A 22327-nucleotide genomic window follows, 5' to 3' on the forward strand; every position below is an offset into this window, starting at 1 on the left:
GGGTGCTCTCTGCCTGCAGAGAAGAGCCCTGCGGTGAAGGGGCAGCGGGGGCTGGTGGGAGAGAGCTGCGCTGATGGACAGAACACAGGACACGTGCTGCATCCTTTGGCTTCAGGGCTCACTGGGGACGAGCCCCCCAGACCACAGCATGAGCCGACCATGCCACTCAGGGCTTCCTGCCAAGCCTTGTTTTCATTCCTTAAGCCACTTAATTCATTCAACAGTGGTCCCCTGGGCCTGGCTCTGTGCTGGGTATCGGAAGAAGAAATGACAAAGACAGTCCCTGCCACCCAGGGGCCAGCCATCCGGAGGGATAACAGAGGGACCAAGAGAACCGACAATACTCGGAGAGAAGGGTGGGGCTGGGCCACAGAGGGGGCACCTCAAGCAGCTTGCAGGGGCAGGCTCTGTAGGAGACCTTCCTGGAGGAGGTGTCCCCTCAGGCCTGCCATTACAAGGCTTCCTCTCCCGCTGCTCTGCTTCTGCGCCCTTGAGCCCTCCTCATGTGTCGCGGCAGCTCTGGTGTGGCCAGGGCTCTGGAGGGAACAGGCTGGCAGGTCTCTGAGTTCTGTAGTCTGGGTTCCAACCAGTCCAGGCTCTGTCTGGCTTGGGGCACCCAAATTTTGACATTGGGACCCTGAGAGCCCCTCAGGAAGGAAGGCAGGGCGGGGCAGAAGTGAAGTCTGGGTTGTCTCTCCCATCTTTTCCCACCCAGTGAGGCTCAGAACCCCTGCCTGTACCCCACTCCTCGTTCCCCCCACCCCCTGTAATATACAGGGCCCACTGTCAGAGGCCAGCTTTGAGCCCAGGGCGCCCCATGCCTGCCAGCTTCACTCTGGAACTGGCCTGGCTCCTCCCTGAGGCCCTGTGTGGATGCTTGGTCTCCGGGTGTCTGCCCTGGGGCTTTTGCCACCTGGGAACGTTGGTTCTCCATTCAGGCAGGAGACGCTACAAGGGAAAGCGAGTCGGGCTCATACCGCCAGTCACACACTTGCATCCTGCCGCCCTTAGGAGAGCCTTGGCCTGAGGTGCTGGGGTCTGCGTCCGCACAGATCCAGTGCAAGTCCTGCGTGCGACAGCGTTGGGGGTGCAGGAATGAACCGGGGGCAGGGTCTGCACCCTGGGTTGGAGCTGGCCTCTAGAAGAGGTGCCCTCCTAGGCCACCTGCTCTTTGCTACCTTCCTTTCACCGGCTTCAGCAACTGTCCCATCCTCACAATCCCCTAGAAAGCCTCCTAGTTCGGGGAAACAAGCCGCTCACCTGGGACCCCTGCCCCAGCTGCGATTGTGCCTTTGGAGGAAGACATACCTGCCTTCAAATTCCGTCATCCAGGCTGGTGCGTGACTTGAGCCAGCCACCTGACGCTCTACAACGGTTTCCTTGGCTGCAAAACCGAGCGAATGACCTTGGTCTGGAAGAGTGGGTGAAGGTGGGAAAGACCGGGCGTACAGTGCCTGGCGCAGGCCTGGCCCTGAGCCGCATCCAGATGCAAGGAAGGGAGGCCCAGGGAGGGGAAAGGCTGAGCGCCATCACTGGTTCAAGGCCACAAGCCCATGGCATTGCGGTTGCCTGTCGCCCATACTTGGGTGTGCTGACTGCCCTGTGCTCCCTCTGACCAGCCTGGCGCCCGCTGGTGAAGGCTCCTCACTCAGGCCAGCCCCTTCTCCCAGGACTTCATCTCAAATATGATGATCGGTTCCCATTTTTTGAACTCCTTCTGCAGGTCAAAGGTGGTGCTGGGTGATAGGGGAAGAATCGCATTGCATTTAAAAGCTCATCCGTCAGCCACATTGTTTTACTTGCAAAACGATTGTGTGCAAGGAAGCAAAAAGCCTTTAGCTGTGATCCTGGTTTTGAAGAAAATTAGCGCCAGCACTATTGAGCTGATTCACATCAGTTTAGAGAATTGGCCATCATCAGGCTGCTTCCAGCCAGGGTGATGGAGAAAATCCTTCTGAAGCAAACAGTTCATAACCTTGGGTGGCCAAAGAGTTTTCTACAGCAGATATTCTAACATGATAACAAACACTCATAGACTCAAGGCTGTAAGTCAGCAGCCCTTAGAATTGTTAAAACAAAGTAGTCGTTATTATAACAGCAAAGCTGGCGGCTTCTCTTGGCAAATAGAAGGGAGCTTGACCTTTTGAGGACAAGATGCAGAATTGGTACAGCTTAACTTAAATGTTATGGTAACTTATGTAAATGTTCAATCATCTTTTATCTGTTTAAACGAAGATAAAAAGCCCAAGCGTGGCTCAGATTTCATGCAGACATGCTGTGGATTTTATTTTATTGTTTGTTTCTGGGTTTATTATTTTAATCAAAGGATAACTTAACAGGCAATACAGAGCACAAGTCTTACGCGCCCAGCCCAGCGAATCTACATATTGTGCAGATAATTTACATAACAAGCCTGACTGCTCTCCTGGAAGAGCCCTGCTGACAAGGTCGGCCCTTGGCTGGGGTCCCCTCTATCCCGACTGATAAGGACGGTTCTCTGTGCCTACACTGTTCATGCACACAGTACAGTTTATGTCGAGCACCTGCTTTCCTTCTGGAAGTCGGGATTGGGTATGTGCTGGGCAGAGGGGACCTACTGACCAGCCCCCAGGACAAACCCTGGGTGCTGCATAACCTGAGTTGGCGCCATCTTAGACGTTGCATCACAACCTATTGCTGGGGAATTAAGTGCATCCTGTGCGACTCCTCAGGGAGGGATCTTGCAAGCTTGTCCTCGGTGTCCTGTGGCCTCTTCACCCCACACGCCTTTTCCCTTTGTTGGATTGGCTTTGTGTCCTGTGCTGTGGGAAGCATGAGTCCTCCCAGAGAATCTCCGAACCTCAAGCGGCTTGCAGCAGCAAGCTTTGTAGGAGACCTTCCCGGAGGAGGTGTCCCCTCAAGCCTGCCATTACAAGGTCTTGGGGACCCCAACATACATGTGTAGACACCCCGATAACTACCAGCCAGATCAAGAAGTGGGACGTTTCCTTATGTCCTCCCCCAGCCAGCGTCCTCGAGGACTTGATCCTTGTCACCCACGGCTCTGGCCATCCCCCCATCCCCGCCAGTAGTTCTTGGGGCACATCTTTTGTCTCCTGGAAATAGCTGTGCCCTGTCCCATTGTCCACTGGAAGAATGTTTCTTAATGACACCATTTCTGCCTGCCTCTCCTCTGACCCCCAGCCCTTAACTCCCCCTTCTGACTTTTAAAAACCTTGTGAATGGGCTTCCCTGGTGGCACAGTGGTTGAGAGTCCGCCTGCCGATGCAGGGGACATGGGTTCGTGCCCCGGTCGGGGAAGATCCCACATGCCGCGGAGCGGCTGGGCCCGTGAGCCATGGCCCCTGAGCCTGCGCGTCTGGAGCCTGTGCTCCGCAGCAGGAGAGGCCACAACAGTGAGAGGCCCGCGTACGGCAAGTAAAACAAAAACAAAAAACAAAAACCTTGTGAATATTGGTTTATTGAAAATGACGCACCTTATTAAAATGCCCTCAGGGGTTTTAAAAGTTTGCCTTCTTGCTTGAGGTTTCTTAAAAGGCTGTAATCCTTCACCTGCTCTGAGAACATTTTAAAACAGAGCAGGATTTATCAGAACAGTTTTTAATTGAAGTTAACTTTGTGGGTTTTCCCACACAGCCAGACACTCAAGCACATTGCAGAGGTTTACGTGCGACACTGGGAAATGCCAAGTGAGTCTGTTCTCTCAGGCAGAGAGCTTTGTGGGGTGAGAACCAGGAACCACCTGGCTCATCCAGACACACGATGGATCAGAGAGAATGGACATAAAACGGAGCCGGAAGGACCAGCCTTCCCAGAATTCTGGGCGCCTCTGGAATGCAGCCGCAGAGCTGCTAGCAGCATTCATCCTCCATGCAGAGTGGCCACAGATCGCTCAAGGAGCCCCAAGTCCACAGTCCCAGCTCAGCTACGATCCTTGGGTACCTGAGCAAGTTGAGTCCATTCATATGTCTGAAAATGGGCTCAGGACTACCTGCCATCCCACTTTATTCTGAACATTGATGCGCTAATGTATGCAAACAGCTTTGCAGATATAACAGTGGCAGTAAGGATGCAGCCTGCATTTATTGAGCACTTACTAAGTGCCCAATACTACACTTTATATGTGTTAATCTTCACAACACCCTGGAGCAGGAAGTGCTTTTTACCATCACTCCCATTCTGCAGGCGAGGAAACTGAGACTCAAAGGTTCCATCACTTGCCCAAGTCCTACAACGAATGAGTGGCAGAGGGGGTTTGAAGGTCTGCAGTTGGACTTCCTAGCTCTCAACCCCTGTGCCAACCTCACCTGTCAACTGCAGCATAACTTGTAGGATACTGTCTGCCTGGGGGCGGCCTCTGTTGAGGGGGCGCTAGCAGAGTGGGATGTTTCCTGACATGGGAACATTCATCCCCAAATCCCCTTGAGGCTGCTGCAGCTCTTGGCCAAGCCTCCTCTCCTCCCGGGACCATTGCAGGTGCCTCTCAACTCATGGGTTGTGTCTGGTTCCTTCCTGATCCATTTTCCTTTCCTCACCCCTGCCGGAGGAGCTTTATCCTGCTAAGGTTCCTCAGTGACCCTCCCCTGCCCCCCGGCCCATGGGATAACATCCCGATTCTTGGGCTGACCCTCCATCCCCGTGAGCAGACCCAGGCGTCCTCTCTAGACCTGGGGCCCCACATGCACCTTCCTGGTCCCCGCTTCATGCCGCCTGAATCCTCCATGCTTTCCCTGGAATGCTCCCTCCCCTCCTTCAAGGCCAGGTTCAGAACCCCCGCTCTGGGAAGCCAGTGCCTTATCTTAGACCCCTCATTCCAGGCAGCTCTTCTTCTGTACCAGTATCTCGGCGCTGCCCCCTCCCATTACTGGGCTGGCATTGGTGCAGACGGACGTCAGGTGCAGGTCCTGTGGCCCAAACTGGGTCATTCTTCCCAGCCTCCCCCAGCGTGGACCATGGGGCTGTCATGAAGGCAGGTGGGGCTGGGTGGCAGGCCCAGGTCTTAGCTGGACCCCCACACTCAGTGCGGGACCTCAGGCAAGTCCTCACCCCCCCGGAGCCACAGTCTCTTGGCCGGTATGGGTAGATAGTGGCCCTGTGTACACAGCGAGCGCTGAAAGAGCAGAGCCAGTGGAGATGTGCTCTGCGGGGTGTAGAAGTTTCCAGCATCGTGCGTGTTTCTTGGGCCCGTGGATAAGCAGTAGGTTGAGCTTATCCCAGAAGATGGTTTGCGTTCCCCACACTCTCTTTCTCTTGCTCTTAGCTGGGGACTCACCCTCCTTTTGCCTCATCCACTCACTTGCTTTCCTCCTTGGCCAGGCGCCTCTTCCCTCTGCTCACCACCAGCCAATCAACAAACACGTATCTGTCCAAAGAGGGATAAGCCCTACATCCCATCCGTCCCACCAAACATCAGAGGGTCCAAGATGCCATCTGGGAAGGGGGTGGGCAGAGGATTCCCTGACCCCCTACACACCCCTCCAGCCCATTTCCCCAGCTCACTGTTTGCTGCAGATTATTGAGTTGGAAGGAGAATGCTGAGCTCCTAATTCCAGAGTTTGAAAAGGTTCTCTTCAGAGATGCACCACCTTAAAGTAGTAAAAATAAAGTGCAAAGAACCACCAACTACTACGGCTAATAATAATAGTAGTAGCACTAGTTACTAGAAATATGGTAGCATATTAAATGGTGATCCATGCAGTGCCAGGCCCTGTGCTTAACACCCTGTTGCAAGCATTGAGCTCAGGTCTTTATATCTGTGGGCTCATGCAGTCCTCACAGCACCCCAAGGAGGGAAGTGCTCTCATTGGTCCCATTTTACAGGTGAGAAAAGTAAGGCTCAGAGAGGGTGAGGGATTCATCCGTGGTCACACAGCTGCTTGGTAGCCAAATCAGATGTTGACATCAGATGGCCCAACTCCTTGTCCTGAGCTTTCCCTCTGTTGGAGTAGCTGGGATTTGGTATAACTTGTTGCCGTTGGGCATGTGTATTTGTCGCCCCAGATTTCAGTCCGTAAATTTACTCAAAGAGCTGCCTGTTTTTTGGGTAGAAGTGTTTGACAGATAGCAAACAGGGCCACCAGGAGAGCCCAGAGTGGTTGCTGGCGCTGGGTGTGATGAACATCCAAGCTCCAGTAGCGAATATGATGTTTGTGGGTGTCTGTTTCCTTTACTGTTTTCTTTTAAGTAGAACTTGATAGCCACAGTAGAACCAGTATGTAACAGATGACGCCTGCGGGTGAGCAACATTTAAAGAAAGAAACGCCTCAGCCTAATTCCCTGGCTTTCTCACTAGTTCTCAGTGAGGGAATTCCTCTAATACTGAGTCTCTCTCTCGGTCACCACATCCCACCTTAATGAGGAGGTAATCAGAATTCCTGACGACAAATCCTCTATCCAAGGGGCTAGACCTTCGGCGCGCTTTGAAGTCAAGAGCCCTCGCAGGCAGCTTTCTTATCTGCTGGCTGCTTTTCTCCAGCAAGTCGCTTCACTTATTGAGTGCCTGCTGTGTACACATCATTTCTAACTTCCTCACGGCCTGGAAGTCGGGGTGTTGCCCCACAGATCAGGTGAAGCAGCTGAGCTTGGGGTGAAGTGGCATGCCTGTGGCCACACCATCCGTGGGAGACAGAGCCTGAATTTGCACCCTGACCTGAACCCCAGCCCTTCTTTCCACTTCACTTATGTGATGAGCATCATGGTCTTTGATTGCTCCCAGTTCATCAGGACAGAGAGGACCAATGGATCTTTGTCTTACCCTTTCATTTATCTGCTCTTTCTTTCTCTTTCTTTCTTTTTTTTTTTTTTTTTTGCGGTACGCCTCTCACTGTTGTGGCCTCTCCCGTTGCGGAGCACAGGCTCCGGACGCGCAGGCTCAGCGGCCATGGCTCACGGGCCCAGCCGCTCCGCGGCATGTGGGATCTTCCCGGACCGGGGCACGAACCCGCGTCCCCTGCATCGGCAGGCGGACTCTCAACCACTGCGCGCCACCAGGGAAGCCCTCTTCTTTCTTGCCTGCATGTTGCAAAAGCTGACGTGAAGTTTACAGCCACCCACGTGTGTCTTTATATTAATTATTTGAAACAACAGGACTGTCTTTTTCGATTGGAAAGGAGGCGTTTTCTGCCTCTTCTTAGAGCAAATTCCTCCTGCCCCATCCCCACCGTGTTCCCTCCAGCTGCTGGTAACAATCAGATACTCTTAACACCAATCCTCTGAGTGGCATGTTGTCAGACCCCTTAGGGAACAGGCCCAGATTCCTTTTCAGCTTAAACTGGACCAGGGTTTTTCCACAGAGGATTGAAGTGCTTTCTTTGCTCTTGGCTGTCAAACACACCCTCTCTTGGGGTGCCCTGGGCCTCGTTTGTCCTCGAGTGTTTTTAAATACTCTTGGGAAGACTACAACCTTGTTTCTAAGATGATTTCTCTCCAACAGGCAGGTTTCCTATGGTGCATAATACAGATGTGATTTTGCCCAAACAAGCCAGTGAGCATTTATTGAGTGCCTGCTGTGTTTCAAAACACTCAGCGTCAAAAATAGCACAAGTGCCCCTGCCCTGAACCTCAAAACAAGAGGGTGTCAGTACGCAGTAAAACCAGGACTCTTACCGCATAAAAAGAAAAATCTTTTCATCTGATGCGTGAAGAAACCCTGGGAGGTAGATGCGGCAGAGATGAGGAGGTGGGAGATGTTTGTTCGGTAAGCTGAGGCCAGAGAGGTTCTTCAGCAGCTGTTGATTTGCAGCTGCAGACAAGGTCTCAGCCCTCCTGGTCCCTGCAAGACCCCCGACGGTGGCTGGTTACCCTCGGGGACAGAAGAAGGAGTAGCTCTCAGTGGCCATGCCAGCTGGAAAGGAATTAAGGCTCCTTGTAAGCAGTTCCTTCTTAAAAAGTCCTCTTGACCCAAGGACAGGACTGTGGGGACTTTGGGGAAGAACAGAAGCCACGCCCTGTTATTTGCTTCCCGGGCGCGCTGAGATGCTCTTCGGGCTGTCTCTGGAGCCACCATGCTCTCTGGCGGGGATTACGTATATGGCCCTGGCCTTCTGTCTCCTCTGTGCCCTGTTTTCTTCACAACACACTAGGCTCTCTTTTCAGCCTTGAGTTTCCTGGGCTCACTGGCTTACTTTGGAGGGCTGCAATCGTTGATGACTGTGACATCCTTTGTTTACTGATATGGCAAGAAATAGTCCCTTTCTCATCCTCATGGAAACCTGGAAGCTTCCTAGTCATACCCTGCCTTGTGCTGTGTCTTCCCCTTCTTCCTGCACACACAGGTTTCCCTGGGGAGGAGCGGTGTGGCGATTCACTGGGACCTTTGTAGGTTGGAGGAGACCGGTGTCTTAAAAACGTTCCGTGGAGATCCCAGTGTCTCCCTCCAGTGTTGTTATTTGTTTCGTGTCATGGTTACTACTGAAAATGATTTTGTCGTTTCGTCCTATAGAGGAGGGGAGATTTAAAAAATGACCCAGAAGGATCCACTTAGGGGGTAGAGATGCTGGGTGTGCCTTCACTCCATCCTGCCTTCTCTCTGGGGTGCACACACTCGCAGATGTAAAACGCACTGTTTTAATTTTATTTCATTGGTAAATTCTGTCCCCACCCTCTCCCTTCCTCTCTCTCTCTCCCTCCTTCTCTCTCTTTCCCTTTCTCCTTCTCTCTTCCTCCAAAATAAAGATCACATGGCTTTTCTCTTTGCACCTCTGGCTTCCACACCGCCCGGGCTCTGTCCCGCCCCCCCCGCCCCACCAATGGAGTAGATGCCTGTTTAGCCGATGAGTGAACAGCGGAACAAATTTCCCACCATCACCCTAAGGCCACGGGTCCCCACAGGGGACACTCATTTGGTTACAGTGATGCCATTGAATCACTCCAAAGATGCTACTGACTTCCTTGGGGCAGAATAGGTACTAATTTATGACAACCGTTGCCAACTATTCCCTAAGGAAGAACTTCAGAATTCCCCTTTGTTTTGTGTTTGCTCAACTGCAAATAGCCATGGAGGCGGCATCATCCCGTTTCTCCTTGAGGTTCTCAGCCTCAGTCCTCGAAAAGCAAGTGATGGCCCCTGAATTCTCACTGCGGTCCATGTGGATGCCCTGTGAAGGATAGGGTCCTGGGAGCCCGGGACCACCACACTGATGTCTGGCCTTTCTCTCTCCAAGGCAAGTGTTCCCTTTATTCCTGGTAATCGAAGATGATGTGTTCTGACGAGACAGCATTTTCTCCTGCTGAGTTCCTATGGTAACGGTTTCAAAGATGGTGAATTTGATTTTTCCTCTTCATTCTGTAATGCTCTCAGGCTTTCCAAAAATATCCTTATTTTTCTGGGCCTTATGTGGGTCTAGAAATATTCTGCCACAGCAAGTAGGCCCACCTCATCCACCATGTAGATATTGTATCAAAGAGTGCAAGGTGCAAGTAATTGAGAAAACATTTAAAATATATATATCTATATTTAGTTTCTACTTTGTGTGAGTTGATGTGCTAGGCATCAGGGAGACAAAGAGAAATTAAACTCAGCTCTTATGCTTAAAAAGCTTGCAGCCCCTAAAAAAGATAAAGTACACAGCTAGCCATGATGCAATATAATATAATGTAACAACATGACATTATATACTCTAATGGAACACTAGTACATAGCTAACTATAATATAATGTAACATGACATGATGTAATGTTAGTACATAGTGAACTGTAATATGAGGTAATGTAACAATATAATGTAATGCGATATAAATATAATGTGATGTAACCTAAGAAATATAATGTAATGTAACATAATAAATATTTCATCAGTTGTAGGAATAAATTAGTGGAGAAAGCCGTTCAGTCTAGAGTGACAACAAGGGTTGGAGCCGGCAGACATGTATGTTGATTTCTGATCAGTTACTTATAGCTGTGCAAGCTTAGGGAAATGACTGCCCCTCTCTGAGCCCCCTGTCATCCCCCTGGTGTTGGGCTGGTGTGAGGGTGAAATAGCACCCATCCAGCCCAGAGCAGCTCTTCCTTGGGACTTCCTGCTCATCCCTGCTGGCCCCTCGGTGCTCAGGAGAGCCTCAGGAGAGGAACACAGGTGGAGGACCCACAGGCAGTAGAGGGGCAGGTGAGCAGCCTGAGGCAGGAGGTGGCTTTGTGAAAACGCCTGGCGAGTAGAGCTCAGGGGGAGGTAAGAAGGGCAGTGTGGCCCATGCAGGTGATGGGATCTGACCCGTCACCACCCCCGATCAGGAAGCTTTTTGAGAGTCACCGTTGCACAAGACTGATATCACAGTGGGTCCATGCTACCGAGGGAGGTACCAAAATAAACGCAGGAGCTGTGCTGACAGCTCTGCGTGTGCACTCAGCACTGGTCCTGATGGCATTGTGCCTTGTCACATTTGGGGGTGCTGCAGGCGTGATCTCCACCTCTCTCTCTGAGGGAATGAAACACCTCTCCTCTTGGTCCAGCGCAGCATTGGCACACGAAGGCACGTGTGTGCCACATAGAGCAGCTCTGGAGACGCTTGTGGGGCGATGCCTCACCACACTGCTCTCCCCTTCTCAGCACGTGCCTCCGCTTCCTCTCCCCACCTGTCCAACAACTGTGATGATGGTACCCGACCCGAGGGATGGTTCATGGCAAAATACCGCGCGCAGAGATGCCCAGGGCGTACCTGGCGTAGAGCAGGCTCTCAGTAAACATTAGCTTTTATTTTTCTTTCCTCCATTTTGTTTTTAATTAAAAACTCTTCAGTGTGTAAACACTGGCCAACAGGAGTGGCAGGTATTGACGTTAGGAAGCAAATATTGCCATTAACTTCAGCCTCCGTGGAAGAAACACACAGGAAGGTGGGCAGCCGGCTGTGTGCTGTCAAGTTTGATAAAAGGGCAGAACTGTTTTTCTCCTTGTGCTTTTTCAACAAAATAGCCAAGTTTGGGGGCCAGTTCTCTGCCAGGATATCATCCCCAGGTATCACGTGACTTCATGAGAAGGCCTTCAGGATTGGTGGTCTGGAGGCCTGGAAGCCATCCCCCCCCCCCGTCACACACACACACACACACACACACACACACACACACACACACACACACACACACACACACACACACACACACACACACACACACACACACACACACACACACACACACACTCTTCTGATTCCTGCCTCTTGCTAGCTAAGGGACCAACCTCAGGCAAACTCCTTAACCCTTTCCGGAGGCAGTATCCGTTTTTGTTGAAGGCCTTAATAAAAGTGACCCGCGCCAGACCCGTTAGCAGTTTGAAGATCCAGACTGAAGGCGTGCGGGGAAGTGGCCACACACCCCACACCCGGCTCTAGCCTCCACCCTCAGGATGCCCCTGTGTCATCTTGGTCTCTCCATCGGCCCGCGGGTCCCTAGCAGGCAGCCGAATGGGTGTGGGTGAAAGACTGCCATCCTGCGATGCTCTTTGCCTGCGGTTTGCAGGGACAGGAGAGCTCATTCTGAGCGTCCTCTGATCTGTTGAGAGAGGGAAACAACATCCCATGAAGTGTGAATTGTCTGAATAGAGGTTCCATCTCAAAAGTCATTTGAATCAAGTTCAAGATTCGTGTACAAAATTCACTCTTCCCCCCTTCTTAAAGGACAACTTTTGGAGTAAGATAGACACGCAGGAAAGCGGACGGCTTTCTGCATCTCCTCCAAGTGAGCGCGCGCATGGACCAGCACCCAGGTCAGAGCACAGCCAGCCCTCCCCCCCCACCCCAGGAGCAGTTCTCACGCTGACACAGGATATTAGTTTTGCCTGTTTGTGACCTTAATAAAAACCACACTTTCCCAGCCTGGACACTATTGACATTTAGGGCTGGATGATTCTGTGTTGTCGGGGGCTGTCCTGTGCACTGTAGCGCATGGAGCAGTATCCCTGCCCGCAACCCACTAGGTGCCAGGAGCACCCCCCTGTCCGCCAGCTGTGACAATCAAAAATGTCTGTAGACATCACCAAAAGTCCCCTAAGGGACAGAATCCCTCCCAGTTGAGAACTACTGATAGAAATGGAATCACACTGTGTGTTCTTATTTGTGTCTGGGTATTTTGTTTTGTTTTTGTCATCATTGCATTTGTGAGATTCATCCATGCTGCTGTGTATAGCTGTGGTTCATAATCATTGCTGTGTAGAATTCCGTTGTGTAAATATTGCCGCAATGTATGTATCCTTCTACTGTTGATGGGCACTTGGATTATTTCCATCTTGGGGCTGTTCTAGATGGTGTCGCTATGGACATTTGGGTACAGGTGTTGAGCACATGTACACCTTTCTGTTAGGTGTGTAGTCTGTTTTGTGATGTCTTTTTGCCTCTCCTGCCAGCCCCCATGTGGCTTCCATGCCTCCATCACAAGGGAACTTCCTCATATGGTGAAATGCCCTGGCTAAACCCCTGCCCCCTTCAGCCTTCTCCTGGACCCGGTGGCATAAACTCCGGTGTTCTGATTGCCATCAGGGCTGGTGCATCACTCCAGTTAAGCCACTAACACTCACCACACTGCCCAGCAGGGACCCCCAGCCTCTGGCCAACTCATCACCACAACTGAATATTCTCTCCTGATGGGGTCTGGGGGAAGCCTGTTGACCAGCCCTGTAGCCCCAGGGGATGGGACCACTCAACCTTGGGATCCTGTACTCCAAGATGGGCCCTGGGGGGAGGGTGACGGGCAGCAGTTCCCACTCTGATGACTTTTCACATGATTGTCACTTTCCTTGATCAGAAAGTTCTCCTGACCCATGTTATGTGCTGACCAAGGTGGCAGGATTTGGATGTTAAACTTGCCAGCCCTCGAATCAAAGCCTATGTTTTCTTCCTTCCTTCCTTCCTTCCTTCCTTCCTTCCTCCCTCCCTCCCTCCCTCCCTCCCTCCCTCCCTCCCTTCTTTCCTGTGTGCCATATCATGTACATATTTTGTTAGATTTATAGTAGTGTTCTGTTTTCTGGTGCTCTTGTAAATGAAACTTTAAAAATGTTCTATTCCAATTGCTCATTGCTTGAATATAGAGATGTAATTAATTTTTAATGTTCACCTTGTATTCTGTGACCTTGTTAAACTCACTTATGAGTTATATGATCGTTTTGTAAATTCTTTGGGATTTTCTCTGTAGACGATCGTGTCACCTGCAATTAGAGACAATTTTATTTCTTCGTTTCCCATCTATGTACCTTTTATTTCTTTTCCTTGCTTTATTGCACTGCCTAGAACTTCCTGTACGACATCCTTGCCTATTCCTTAGATCTTAGAGGGAAGGCATTCAGTTTCTCACCATTAAGTGTGATATTAGCTCTAGGTTATTTGTTTGTTTGTTTTTTTGGAGGTACTCTTTATCAGATTTAGGGGAGATCCCTTCTATTTCTATTTTGCGAAGAGTTTTTACCACTAGTATATGTTTAGTTTTGTCAAACGCTTTTCCTGCATCTATTGATATGATGATGTTTTGTTTCTTCTTACTTCTGTTAGTATAGTGAATTACATTAATTGATTTTCGAATGTTGACCCAGTCTTGCATTATCCTTTCTTATATGTTGCTGGATTCAATTTGCTAATATCTGTTGTCTACTTTTTGTCTGTGTTCAATTAGGAAATTGATCTTCCATCTTCTCTTCTTGTCATATCTTCGATTTTTGTAGCAGGATAATGCTAGCTTCGTAAACATAATTTGGGAAGTGTTCCATAAAATAAACTGGAAAGTGTCTTCTCTTCTGTTTTCTGGGGAAGACATTGTATAGAACTGGTGTTATTCTTCCTTACACGTTTGATAGAATTTGTCAGTGAAAGCATTTGGAGATTTCTTTTTTCGGAAATTTTGCCTCATTTTATGTAAGCAGTGGTCCTGATATCAGTTCTGACTGTGACACCTTTGCAATGTTGTTCAGACTCAGGGGTGGGTCTGGGCTTGGGCAGGGGTCTTAGTTCTGTTCTCAAAGGCTTTATTACTATTCCGTGGTTCGTTTCTGTGCATGCACAGCTTGGAGCGAGCCCAGAATGTGTGAGGTTTACACACGGAATTAGGGCACCCCTTCTCCACTCTCTCCCCCCTGAAATTTACTCCCTGGGATCTCTTTGGCTCCAGGAATGGTGTTTCCTAACCCTCTAGCTAGAAAGTCAATGTTTCTGTCAACTTTCTCCTCCTGTGCTGTCACCCAGCTCTGCACAGCCAGGATGCCTGCTCTGCAAAGCAGATGAGAAAAGAGAAAGAAAAGATAAGGGGATCTCTCCACACTGTTCAGACTATGGGGGCCCTTTTCTCTGTCCTGCTGGCCAGAAAGAAGGGTTTTCTCTTGTGTTTTAGGTCCCGTGTCACAGCCGCCACCATCACTGCCATCCAAGCACAGTCCAGAGACTGAGACCGGCCCTGGGGCAAGTCCAGGAGAGAGAAAAGAGAAAAAAAGAAAGAAATTGGAGATTCTACCAGAACCCCCGGCTCCCAGGAGCCCCCTCCTTTCAGTTCTCCATCTAGAAAGAGGGGTTTCTCCCAGGGCTTTTCTGTGGAAGCCAGAAGGGAAGGAGGGAGAGCCCCAGAAAGCATCCCCTGCTGTCTGCCTTCAGGGTCCCCCCCCCCCCCCGCCCCGCCCAGCCCACCTGCTGTGCTCCTCGCAGAGTCAGGCCCAGAGTTCCTAGCTGCGCTGTGTCTCGGCACCAGAAACCTTTCATTGTAGTTTAATGTTTTTATAAGGGTTCCCTGGGTCTGGGGCTAGAATCCTCATTGTTCAGACAGGAAATGTACCCAGCAGTAGAAGTGGCCCAGCTGGGCCTGGAGCCAGGATGGCATGTCCTCCTGGGGCATCTCCAGGCATCTTGGCCCAGTCACGGCTGCGTGGTTACTCCCCTCCCCGGGTCTGGAGGTAAAGCGCCCTTGCGGCCAGTGTGGTGCACCCTTCAACCCAGACCTCCTGGGAATCGTTATGATTGGTAATATCCACAGGCAGGAAATGGAAACTTGGCCCCTTTCTCTCTCCTGCCCTGATGGGCCTTCAAGCCTCACCTTCAGAATGCATTGTAAGGGGATCCTGGTTTATCCTGCAGTGGGCCTTGAATTCCATTTCACATGTTCCCAGTGGAATGCACTGGAAATTAACCAGATCCAAAGGCACAAAATGGAGAAAATCAAAAGAGATTCACTGTGGCGAGGCCTTGAGAGGAGAGCAGGCCCGGCTTTCCGCCCTGAGCCCTTGGGGTCCACCCAGCTATGACAGCAAGGGTGACACTAACAGTTACGGCTCGTGAGCATTGGGTACTGACAGCTGGGACATTGCATATTTCAGACACGAGCACCCTGGGGTGGGCGTAAGGAGTCCCACTATTGGCCTCATTTTACAGATAAAGAAACTGAGGTCCAGAGAGAGTCAGCCACTTGCGTGTGTCACACAGCCAGGAAGGGACAGCGCTGGGGCTCTACCTCATGCCTGATTCTTCAGCCCACGAAATTGACCTCAACTTGCCTTGTTCTTATCTCTGTCAAAGTGCAGGTAATTCCATTTTATGACAGTGTGTTTGAGTCTGTATTCCTCTAAAGTGTGAGCCCTGCAAGGTCCGAGGTCACGGGTTACCCCTTGGCATCCCTCATGTCTGTCCCACACCTCCTGGAGCCGAGTGGGCCTTCAGCGTTTGTTGAATGAATAATGAATGGGTGAATGACACTCTGTATCTATCCAGCCTTTATATTTGGAACACAGAGACCCCCTCAGGAATTTAGAGATGAGACAAATTATCTTGATAATGTTTGTAGTGTGGCTGGAGGCGTCCCTGGAATTTTCCGATGAACCAGGTCACACAGGATCCTGGGCCACAGATGGCAGGCTTCTGCAGAGACAAAACCGAGGGGATGGTTCTTTGTAAAAATTCTGAAATTGCAGCTCTTTCTCTGATTGCATGGAGGTGCCAGATTTAGCAAATAAAAACACAAGACAGAGGCCCAATTAAGTTTGAATGTCAGATAATTTTTTAATACAAATATAAATTTTTGCCGTAAGTATGTCCAATGCAATATTTGGGATATACTTATATAAAATTACTTTACTATTATTATACTAAAAATTATTTTGTTGTTTATCTGAAATTCAGATTTAACTGGGTGTCCTGTATTTCATCTGAGGATTTTGTTTTTTAATTTTTATTGGAGTAGAGTTGATTTACAATGTTGTATTAGTTTCTGGTGTACAGCAAAGTGAATCAGTTATACATATATCCACTCTTTTTTAGATTCTTTTCCCGTATAGGCCATTACAGGGTACATAGTAGAGTTCCCTGTGCTGTACAGTAGGTCCTTATTAGTTCTGAGGATTTTATCTAAGGGCTTATCTGACAATCCTCACCACTCAGGCTCCCACTTTAGGGCCATTAATAACTGGCTCCGGCCTTCTTAGTATCTGGCAAGACTTCTGAGCACTGGGCTTGACCTTGGCGGTCACTCATCTGAGCTGCTCCCTGGTAAGTAAGGCTCAGAGAGAGAGGCAGGGCTCCAGCAGGGCCAGAACCCAAGTCTCCTGGCCCCAAAGGGACAGGGGACAATACGAATGTTTTTACTGCGGAACAACTTTGAAATCCACAGCCCAGGAGCAGTGAATGTAGCTGTGGCTCGGCCAGGATCCTGCAGTGCCAGGGACCTGAGGACGGCCTTCTAGGGAAAAGAGTCTGGTGGAGCCCAGGGTACAGCCAAAAAGCTCCCCTTCACAGAGCCGCCACCAACAAGTGGCCATTCTCTCTCATTTCCCCTCCTCTGAAAGGTGCTCGTTATTCAGGAAAGTGTCTGGCTGGGCCACCTCTGGTGACCGTGCTCTGAAGATTTCTTTTTGAAAGCATCTTCTGTTCCTTTCCCTGGAGGGGCCCAGCTTAGGGGAGATTTATGTAACCTCCGTCTCCTCAGTGGGAACAGACGGAGACCTGGAGGGCCCACCTCCACGGAGCTGCGCTTCTGTGGGGGGCAGGGTGGGCACCCTGGAGGATGGTGCCGCAGTGTCCATGACAGCCACGCCCTCCTGGAGGCCACACATGCCACGCGGTGACCCCAGCACTGAAGGATGGCGACCTGGAGCTCTGGGTACCATCTTTGCTTCCAAGGGTGGCTGGTCCTACCGTCTCGCGTGTGATGCTCTCCAGTGTTCAAAGGATTGCTCTTAATGTTATAAAGTGTAAAACACCAAAAAGTGACAGACATCCATGTGCCCACTAACCAGAGTAGAACACTTTCGAATATTTTATCATGTTTCTTCATCTTTTCTTATAATAAAATATTACAAACAAAATCAGTCTCTTTCCCATCTTCCCCTTTCTCAGAGGCAGCTGCTGCTGTAAATCTGGCTGATGTATTCACAGTCCATGTCTGTACGTTTACATATATGTGGACCCACGCATAATATATAATGTTACTGTTAGGCGTGTTTTTAATTTCAGGGATGGCAACTGAGTTTATTTTGTGACTCGCTTTTCTCCCCAGAAAGCGTTTTTTATGTAGTGTAAGCGTCTCCCAGCATCTCCCTTCTTCTCTGAAGCAGTCTGTATTATTTTCCCCATTTTTAAATGAAACACCTGAGCCTCAGGTGAAGAAGTGGGTCTCGGTCCCACAGAAAGGAAGTGTTGGCTCCGGGCCCAAATCTCAGCTCGCCCTCAGGATTCTTGGCCGATGGTTCAAGAATTCATTCATTCACCAAGTGTGTTTTGAGTGTTGGCTCTCTTCTAGGCTCGGGGATACTGTGGGAAAGAGGGAAGGTCCCTGCCTTCCTGGCAGCTGTAGTCAGGAGGCTTGTAGAGGTAACATTGACCTTGAACACTGGCCATTGACCTTGACACTCTGTCCTGGTATCCCCTCTTCAACAAGCCAACCAGAGTTTTTGTGATCTTGACAAGATCATCTCTTATGAGGAGACGAGTCCCCCCACCCTGTGTCCTTCTGATTGTTAATGTCTAACTGAGCCAGAGGAGACTTCCTCTCTTGTTCTGCCTCCTCGGGTCACACTCTTTTCTGCATGGTGGACCTCTGAGCGTTTGAAGTTAGGAATCATCACCCTCAAATCTCTGAGCCTTAACCTCATCCAAGCCAGTGACTACACCTGCCCACGGGGTTGAGAAGGCCCAGTTGCTCATCTCAGTAAGGGCATGACACCCGGAGGTCATTTCCAAAAATGGCTTAAAATTAGACCTGGCCGGCTGGAGGGCCTTTCGGAAAGACCTTCCAGAGGCTTCTGCCATCACCTGCTTCTGAAGTGACTTCAGCCATCATTCCTTCGTTCTTACCATGAGTCAGTTTCTGATCAAATCTTCCCAACTTCCAAATGGCAGAATTGAGGCTGACCTTTTTTGGTTTTCTATTCGTGGGATTTTGCTGTGTAAAGTTATTTTCATGTGTAACCCGGCACTTTGAAGTAGAATCTGTTTTACAAAGGAAAAAACATCAAAACCAACACAGCTGAGGAGTTGGATTGAGCGACAGTGCTGGCTGAACTCAGCAGAACTTGGTGGGAGTGGAGGGCCGCCTGTATGCAGATGAGTATCTGATTAATTGATTTCACAAAAGCACACAACTGGAAATGGCAGGTTCCCGATTCCGTCACTTTAGCTTAAGCAATTGGATAAGAGGGGCACGTCTCTCGGTTTTGAATTACTACACGAACAAGAGGAAAGAACGTTAGGAATGACTGAGCGACTGGTGCCACGTTTTATTTATCATATATGATCTGATTCCCTCCTTGCGAGAATCCTGCTGGTTCCACTGTATCATCTTCATTACTTACAGGGAAGGAAACGGAAGCCGGTTGGTTAAATTCGCTTGGCTGTACTCTCTGTAATGAAGCAGGATTCACTCCCCGAGTCTTTCTGACAGTAGAACCCACTCCACCCCTCACACTCTGAGGCGGCAGAATCAGATGCCACCGGCTGCGACCTCTGGCAGTGCTGAGCTGTCCGTCAATGAGGTGCAGGGCAGAGAGGGGCTCAGCGTGGAGAATGAGCTGTCTCATCGCCGGGGAGCTCTGAGAGCGGGTGTATGAAGTGCAGCCGATGGGGGGGGGCGCTGTCTGCTGGTTTCAAGTTCATTAATTCCACACGGTTGTACTTGTCACTCTTTCTGTGTTACAAATGGGGTTGAGGGAGCATGAGATGAGGGGGCCATGGCTTTGCCTTCAAGAGTTCCCTGTGTGGTGGGAGACCTACCTCCAGTTAACCGAGCCTGCGGTTGTCACCTTACGTGGCCAGAGACCTTGCAGACGTGATGAAGGTGTAGGATCTTGGGATGGGAGACGATCCAAGGGAGCCCAATATAATGAGCGCAGTCAGACATCTGAGCTCCAGAGCGGTAAGGTAACGAATGTGTGTCATTTGAAGCCACTGAGTTCGTGGCGATTTATTATAGCAGCTACAGGAAACTAACACAGGGCGTTACCTACCCACAGGGAAGCAGAGAGCAGGAGGGGGCGCAAGGGAAGGGCAGCTGCCCCCGCGCAGGTAGGCAGCAGGGCTGTGTCAGCCTGGGGGCTGCTCTCTCCTCCCCCCACCAAAGGCTCTGTCCAGTGCCCCCTTTTTCTCCCCCCCGTGAATTGGATGAAAATGCTCATCGAGCCCACACGTGTCCCGAAGAGAGGAGAGGGAAGATGCGCAGGCTTACGTCCAGAGACCTCAACAGGATGGAGAGCGGAGTCGAGGCATCTGTCCAAAAACCCAGGGCCCTTGGGGAAGGAGGAGAGGCTGAGGCGGGTCGCTGGGCAGAGGACAACGGGCATGGGATTAATTCCGGGCAGGGGGAGTGCAGCAGGGGCGCCAGGGGAGGGGGCTGTAGAACCCGCAGGGGAGGGAGAAGGGCAGCTTCCTGTCTGGCCTGATCCCCACTCTCTGGCATATAGTCTCCATGAGCTCACCTGAGTGATGCTTTCGCCATGGGTGGGTCAGATGAAGGTTCTGCCGATTTCCCCGAGAGAAGCGTGGTACCATCTCAGGGCAGCAGGAGGAAAGGGTACCCGCCAGGTAGGGGTGGGGTCAGTGGGGGGCTGCCGGAGAGGCAGAATCAGCCAACAGTGTTGTTGGTCCAAGTTGAGGGTGGGTGTCATTCACCCGTCACTCAACAGGGATTTCTCAGGCACGACTGTGCTCCCGACCTGGGCAAGGCTCTAGGAGTTCCACGATGAGAATCAACTCATCTGCTCCCCCCTCAGAGCTTCCCGGCCACTGGGGGACGCAGATGGGAACTGCATCTTGGGGTGGGTGCCCCCAAGGGAAGGATGTGGTCTTGGGGGTACTTGGGAGGGGAGGCTATAGTGGACAGGACCATTGGCTGGGGTTCGAAGGATGAGTAGGTTTAATGGGAAAGCTCGGGCCCCTCCCTGCAGGCCAGAGCATCGCTGCCTCTGCTGCCCCCTTAGGACGGATGTGCCCGATTCAGCTGTAACCCATCTCATCTGCATCACCAGCTGGGGGACAAAAGGAGGTCACAGTTCTCCTATTTAAACTTTCAATTGTATTTTTAATAGAATATATGTTAATTGTCATTCTCATTTGTGTTTGTCATCATATCTCTTTAAGATATACTAAATATGTTAATATACTGTTTACTATAATACACATATAAGAAGGACGCATATATAAATGCAGCCCTGGATGAAGTCTCACAAAGTGAGCTCACCCCTGTAACCAGCGGCCCCATCGAGGATCTGCACGTGGCCTATCCTCAGCGCCCCCTGTTGGCCTCTTCCTGTTATTACAGCCCCAGATTGACAACTGCCAGGTCCCCACCGAACTATAGGACCAAGCTGTGTTACTGGGGAAATGCCAAGCTCCTCTCAGCACGAGTCTGTCAAAGGCTGCCCTTCTCAGCCCAAGCAGGTGCTCGGAAGCACCCATTGACACAGTCATGGGCGTCCTTTAAAAAGAGGCCATTGAGAGTCAGAGCAGGCCACACGTGGAGCTGCCTGGAAGTAGCCTCTCTGAATTCTCTGATGGTTCGTGTTCCTTTCAGATATTCTTTCTTTTTTACTCCTTCCTTCCCTCCCTCCCCTCTTTCTCCCTCCTTCTCCTTCCTTGCTCTCATCCCCACCTGGAGCGTGGCCCTCACCTGTCTGGCTCACCACTGTCTGCAGAGTCTAGGACTGAGGCCCCTAATTAATCATCCCTAATACAAGTCAGACGGGCGGCTGTGTGAGGTGGACCCCACTCTGCTCCCACCACCCCCCAGGGCAGTGCACATGTGCCCGGCTGGAGCGTGGCCCCTGGGGGTAGTGATTGGTACATCTCCGGGGCCCAGTATTGAGTCTGACCTGGGAGTCGGAGAGGCTGTGGGCAGAACGGGAAGCACCCTGGCTCCACAGTGGGACACACCCGACTCTCAGCCCTGACTCCAGCACAGACGAGTACAGTGGCCTTGACCTTTGCTTACCCATCTGAAGTGGGGGTACCGTGGTATGCTCCAGCAGGATAGTTGAATGATTAAATAAGACTATTTTAAAATCTCTAGCACATTCCATGACCATAGCTGGGCCTCCATGCTGGTAGTAGCAGTAGTAGCTCAATAAACGTGTATTGAAGGAAGGCTTAACTGTTCAGTGCTCGTTCGTTCATGTACCATTAAAAAAACACGTTTATTGTGGGCCTCACACTTGACAGAGCCAACCCTGGGGCTTAAGTCGTGTCAGCCTCTGGACGGGTCTGGAAGGGCCTGGATGGCCTGGACATTGGTCTTCTGGACTGCATCCAGGTCCAGGCCCTCCCTTTGAGCAGCCCAACTCACCCCTACCCACACACCTGAGTCTCAGGAATAAGGGGCTTTACAAACGCAAAGAGGAAGCCCTGATCCCTGGAGTGCAAACCAGCCGCTTCTTGTACAGCAAAGCAAGGCCTTGGGAATTAGTCACTCTTCTGGGGAGTTTGTCCCTGTTCATTAGAAGCTCTGAAGCATCATACCCGCTGACTGGGAAGCTCTGTATCTGGGACTGCCTAATAAATAAAAATGCACATGCAGGGCTTCCCTGGTGGCGCAGTGGTTAAGAATCCGCCTGCCAATGCGGGAGACATGGGTTCGACCCCTGGTCCAGGAAGATCCCACATGCCATGGAGCAACTAAGCCCGTGCGCCACAACTGCTGAGCCCATGTGCCACAACTACTGAAGCCCGCGCGCCTAGAGCCCATGCTCCGCAACAAGAGAAGCCACCACAATGCGAAGCCCGCACACCGCAAAGAAGAGTAGCCCCCGCTCGCCACAACCAGAGAAAGCCCGCGTGCAGCAACGAAGGCCCAACTCAGCCAAAAATAAAATAAATAAAATAATAAAAAATATAAAATAAAGGTAAGCAACTGATATTAAAAAAAAATGCAGTGCAAGCATGTATGCGTACCC

General features: G+C 50.7%; 1 protein-coding gene across 1 annotated transcript in view; it reads left to right on the plus strand.

The window, feature by feature from the left end:
* The window catches only part of C2H14orf132 (chromosome 2 C14orf132 homolog), a 56176-nt gene that overhangs the window by 25543 nt on the left and 8306 nt on the right, over positions 1–22327 (plus strand). The gene's annotated exons all lie outside the window — the stretch shown is intronic.

The sequence above is a fragment of the Globicephala melas genome, chromosome 2 (assembly GCF_963455315.2).
Source record: "Globicephala melas chromosome 2, mGloMel1.2, whole genome shotgun sequence".
Classification (NCBI taxonomy): domain Eukaryota; kingdom Metazoa; phylum Chordata; class Mammalia; order Artiodactyla; family Delphinidae; genus Globicephala; species Globicephala melas.